This window comes from Arachis ipaensis, chromosome B07 (assembly GCF_000816755.2).
Source record: "Arachis ipaensis cultivar K30076 chromosome B07, Araip1.1, whole genome shotgun sequence".
In the NCBI taxonomy this organism is placed as follows: Eukaryota; Viridiplantae; Streptophyta; class Magnoliopsida; order Fabales; family Fabaceae; genus Arachis; species Arachis ipaensis.
The window spans coordinates 45,425,758-45,431,482 of NC_029791.2; the positions used below are offsets into that span (position 1 = coordinate 45,425,758).

Consider the following 5,725-nt stretch of genomic DNA (forward strand, 5'->3'; position numbering starts at 1 on the left):
ATTAAGCTTATATATTATTGATCTTTTGGGTATATCATTATAAGGTTCAGGGATGAGAGAAAATCCAAAGAACGAAAGCACAAAGGAAAAGCACAAAGGGTATGAGATGAATGGCATTTTCTCCTTGGGACTTATAATTAGACTTACCATTAATAAGATCGGTGATGCTCTCCTTTATTACTAAAATAGAGGAATAGGAACATGCTGCTCAATTTTCCACCAATTTAACTACTCCAAGCATAATGCACAATGCACAAAGATACTCCAAGCATAATGCACAAAGAGGAGAAAAACTTCAAATAGCCACAACTAAGCCATTGAGCCATTATGATTCTATTTGGCCTAATTTCCTTAAAGCTCAAGCTATTAGCTAAAGGCATATGATTTGTTTTATATCTTTATAAGTAATAAATTTAGATGGAGGAAATTTTTCACAGGATGCTGTGCGGTATACTACAATAGAAAACTTATAATGGCAGCAAGATAATTATATAGAATAAAAATTTTAGAAACAAGGTATGAGTCAAGCCACCAAACACATTATAAATTGACTAACAGTGATTTATTGATCTTCAATAAACTAGAGTACAAATAAAAAGTAAAAACCCTTATGGATTGATTAAATAAGAAAAGAAGCATGTGGAGTTGAACGAGTTCTCACCCATTTGTAGAATTTGTCCTAATTGAATGATAGTTGCTTGGTGCAGGGACTCCGTTAACAACATGACCTGATATTATGCAGTGATCAATATCCAAAGCTGAATAATGGCTTGTTACTATTATGTGTTTAACCCAATACCAGATTGTGTTCAAGCAAACACATGATAGAGAAGCTACTGTTATTTCACCAAACGTATTAGTTGCGTTAAAATCTCCTCATAATTTTGCCAAGTTATTCAGAACAGGATGAATAACCAGCTTATTCAATTCAAATAACAAAGTTCCATTTAGATTATGTCATTATTATGCAGTGATCAATATCCAAAGCTGAATAAGAAAGTTAATCAACCCAAAGCTAAAATTAACCATCACAGAGACAGAGGTGAAATTTTTTGAGGTTATGAGTTTCAGCCCCTTCACAAAAACAAAAACAAGAAGTCAATCCATATGTGTGGTGAAAACTGAAAAGCAAAACTCTACCATCATCTCTAGCTCAATTATATCAGCAATCTCAGGATCAACTTCCTCAAGTGAAGCATTTAATTGCTTTGGCCACTACAAAGGCAAATCAATATAATACGATAGAAGTCTGATTTTTCTTCCTTTCTGCTTGAAAGTTGAAACAATGTGTATATCTAGATATGCATAATATTAACTGTAATTATATAATAAGCTTACTGAAACTCGGGATTTTTCTTTGTCATAAACAGCTTCATCAAGTAAAGAGGACTACATTCAAAAGCAAGGAAAAGGAATGGCAAGTAGTTAATTAGTTAAGCAAGGGAAAGGAATGCAAATTGAAACCACCATCAGCACCACCACATATAACAATTAATTAAATAAGCATGAAATTAGTTGCTGCTACATGTGTTCTTATGATTTTAGTGACCTCAGTAACTAGTTTTGAGGCTACAATTTCATCATGCAGTGATGTAACTAAGAACCTAAAGCCTTGTGTGAGTTACTTGGTGAGTGGAATTGCTAAACCACCAGGACAATGTTGCTCTGGCATTAAAGCTCTTGCAGCTACTGCAGCAACCTCGGCTGATAAGAAAAATGCATGCTAATACTAAATTTAAACTAATTATTTCAAGGTCACAAGCACTATTTAAGTTCAGCATGTTAATACTCACCAGATGAATGAAAAGATGATGTCTATCTTCAAGTGGTTCTTATTTAAGTTGCTTCCATCTTCTAAATAGTTCCAAATCTATTTATCTTCATCACCTGCATATAAAACAACCTCATTGTTAACAACTTCATTGTTCTCTAAAGCAAATAACTTAACAAAGCACAAAAACAAGTTTCAAGCTAATAAAAGAATTTGTGATATACCTGCAAAAGAGATATGTCACATACAACAATGATTGAATAAATGCATAAACAAAAAAAATAAGCATTCAAGCAATTCATCAAACACGTGCTATGCAAATCAGTAAAGCACCAACCAAGAACATATTTACAAATCAAAACCGCGAAGAGAATGAAAATTTGTATACACAGATGTAAGAAAAAATTGAAGAAATTACATGAAGACCTTACCCCCAATTTCTGCTAACAAGGAAGAAAATCAAAACCTAAAATTACAGAAATAGAAGTAGTAACAATTTGCAAAACAAAATATGAGTAATTAAAAGAAGAGAATGTGAATTTGTATATAAACCTAATTCAACAAAGATGGAGAAGGAGAAGCTTCACAGAGGACAACATGGTGGAGCAGGAAAAATCACACAGCAGATCCATCAATTGAAGTGAAATATACCTTTGGTAGCACAGTGCACTGTGATCTAGTTCTTGTAGTATCAAAGGCATGAGAAGCCGTAGCAGCAACTAAAGCTGACAATCCAGTAGTAATACTAACAAATAAAGGAGACAAGGGACCAACTTCTTCATCTGAACTGAGTCAAGAGAAGCACATTTGAACAAAAAGGGTAACTAGATTAAATTAGGAGTCAAAAATAAAAAAATACCAAGCACAAAAGATTTGAAGTTCAGATCACAAATTTCTATAATGACCAAACTAGAGATGCAGGGTTCACAGGCATTAATCAAGGGAAATGGTGGACAAAATTGAAACCGAAAATTTGCAAAAAATCAACATTCAAAATACCCTTGAAAATCTATATATTAATATATAAACAAAAAGAAAGAGAGTAAGAGGGTAAAATACCTGTGCAGAAGACTCTAAATAGCTTTTTATTTTGTGCTGCTAGTTTTAGAACTTCAAAGACAACCCTTGAAAATCCATGGACTAAAATTGTACAGTTTTATGAAGAGGGACATATAGTCATTTGGAACAAAGCAATACTAGTTTCTTATGTGAGTATTTCCTAAAAAGCTGAATCATAAAATGCTATTTACCACACAATTGATTTGTAGAAAAAATATAGGAATTACCCTTATAAAAGGCAGTGATGATTTCATAGACCCCAAATTGAGCTCCGAGACCAAGAATCCTTCCTAATTAAAAAATCCGGTATTGAAGCTCTTGGACAGTGGCAATCTTGTGTTAAGAAATGAAGGGGAATCAAATCCAAAGGCCTATTTGTGTTAAAAAATCAGGTATTATCCAGTCTATTACATGATGAATGGCACACAAAAAGTATATCGCTCTGGACCTTGGAATGGCCTTTACTTCAGTGGATTCCAAGATCTGTCCTTTACATATGTTTTTGAAGATAGTTTTGTCACAAACAAGGATGAGATATCCTATAGTTATAACACCAAGGTTGATTCTATCATTGGAAAAGGTGTAATAAGCCAAACAAGTCAATCTCTTACAAGTTATTTATGGGATGACAATCTTCAGAATTGGAAAGTTTCTGGATCAACGCCAGGTGATATGTGTGATAAATATGATCTTTGTGGAGCCTATGCTTATTGCAGTGTAGCAAAATCAAAGCATGTATGCCAATGCTTTAAAGGGTTCAGTCCAAAGTCACCAGAAGAATGGAACTCAAACAACTCCTCACAAGGATGCATTTGCGACGATTCGTTAAGCTGCAATGTCACAAGCACTGATGTGTTTGTCAAATATACAGGCTTGAAAGTGCCAGATACTCAGCATACTAAGCTGCATGAGAATATTAATTTAGATGAATGCAGAAACCTGTGTTTGAAGAACTGCTCTTGTATGGCTTATGCCAATTCATACATAAGAGGAGGAGGCAGTGGCTGCGCATGTGGTTTGGTGATCTAATTGACATCAAACTGTTTCAAAATGGTGGTATTATGCCAATTGGAAGGAATTAGCAGACGAAAGACTCAATGGAGAGTACAATGAGAAAGAACTGATGAGATTGATAAGACTGGGAATCGCATGCACCCGATGTGACCCACAATTAAGGCCACACATGAGGCAAATTGTAAGCATCCTTGATGGCAAGGACAGCTTACTCGTCGAACCGAACAAAGAGAGCAGGAAAGAATGGAGAGAAAGAAATGCAATTTCTTTGTCACTCATTAGGAGAATCCAAGCTCTAGGAATACAGTAAGAAGTTACAGAACACAATGGATTAACCAAAATGGAAACTAAATTTTGTAAAACATACATTTTCTTCTTTGTCTCTCCATGTTTTATCTATTCTATAAGTTTATTGTCTATGAAGGTTGTATATAACAGAAAGTTTGATGTATCAGTGTTACTTTGTGATGAAGCAGGACTCAGACTACATATATTTATCTATACACATCCTTTTTCTTTTTCTTTTTTTTCTTGATTCATTGCCACAATCAAATTCTGTATCTATCCAACACACTTTTAAGAAAATGAAAAACTTTACACTCAAACATTCAGCATGATAGAAATTAAAGCAATCCTTTTAGAAGTATATCTGTTCTTACACAATGCATCATGCATCTATTCATCTGCATCAATTCCAACTCATTTGATGAAACCGAAGAGGAACTCTCTGATAGTGACTTGTCCATTATTGTCCCAGTCCACTTCTTCTACAAGGATGAGAAGACAACCAAAAAGGGATGTCAAAGCAGGTAATAACAATATTGTTGTATATTTTAATGTATATTTTATCATCCAAAACAGCATGCACGAAAAATAGCGAAGGTTCAAGCTCCAGCTTACCAACTTCAATCTTTGCCAGATCTAATACCTGGTTTATAAGTGACACCAAAGCTTTTCCACTTTCTTGAGCCATTCTCACATACTCCACTTAGTATTTACAACCTAAAACACAAACACACTAACAAAACCTCACAGCACATTGAAAAAATAAGAAAATCAAAATACACAGTTTTACTTTTCTCCAATAATAACAAATTCAGAAAAGCTTAAAAACCAGTACCAAATGAATAACAACAAAAATCACAAGGAATTTATATCCACGTATTCACGCACTCTCATGTTTCAATCGAATTGGTAAAAAATCTAGCAAAAGAGAGAAATAATTCGTACTTTTGAACCCTAGAATGTGAAAAGTAGTGAGCTGACCTGCTGATCCAGAACAAAAAGGGAGACACTGAAGATTTGGCAGAGAGGACACAGGACGACAAGGAGGAAGCCGGAGGAGATCGTCGTTGGAGGAGACATCGGAGGAGGGAGATCGTCGCTGGAGCAGACGTCGCAGGAGGAGATCATCGCTTGAGCAGACATCGCCAGAGGAGATCGCTGTGGAGGAGATCTTCGCTGGAAGAGATATCACCAGAGAAGATCGCCGTCGAAGGAGAACGCAAGAGGAGATCGCGTAGTGTTTCAACTTTTTGCTCGAACACGGTGATACAGGGTAGCATTTTTGAAATGAGGGTTTGGTCAATTTTTGTATTTTAAATATAGTTAATGACAATAGCGGTTCAAACCCGCCAGAATTACCGAAAACCGCCACAAAATACGAATCAATTATGGTAACAACACAAAACGACGCAATATCTAAATATTATGGCGGTTTTTAAAAACCGCCGTAATACAAATGCCATTTTAAACTCTTTTTTTTGTAGTGTCTTAACGAGCAACTGAACAATTTTAAAATTTAAAATTTAAGTTTAAATAAGATTCTAACTGAAGTTGTTTTAAGTTCATATAATTAGTGCTGACGTTATACTATATATG

General features: G+C 34.8%; 1 long non-coding RNA gene across 2 annotated transcripts in view; it reads right to left on the reverse strand.

The window, feature by feature from the left end:
* The window catches only part of LOC107609149, a 6,075-nt gene extending 635 nt beyond the window's left edge, over nt 1–5,440 (reverse strand). Inside the window, exons 1-6 of one of the 2 annotated variants that reach the window (XR_002351493.1) lie at nt 5,111–5,440; nt 4,745–4,846; nt 4,504–4,611; nt 2,423–3,163; nt 1,141–1,887; nt 662–728 (exon numbers count right to left, since the gene is read on the reverse strand). This is a non-coding gene — a long non-coding RNA (uncharacterized LOC107609149). Of the gene's footprint in view, nt 1–661; nt 729–1,140; nt 1,888–2,422; nt 3,202–4,503; nt 4,612–4,744; nt 4,847–5,110 lie in introns of both variants that reach the window. The other variant, XR_002351492.1, reaches the window with a different exon arrangement.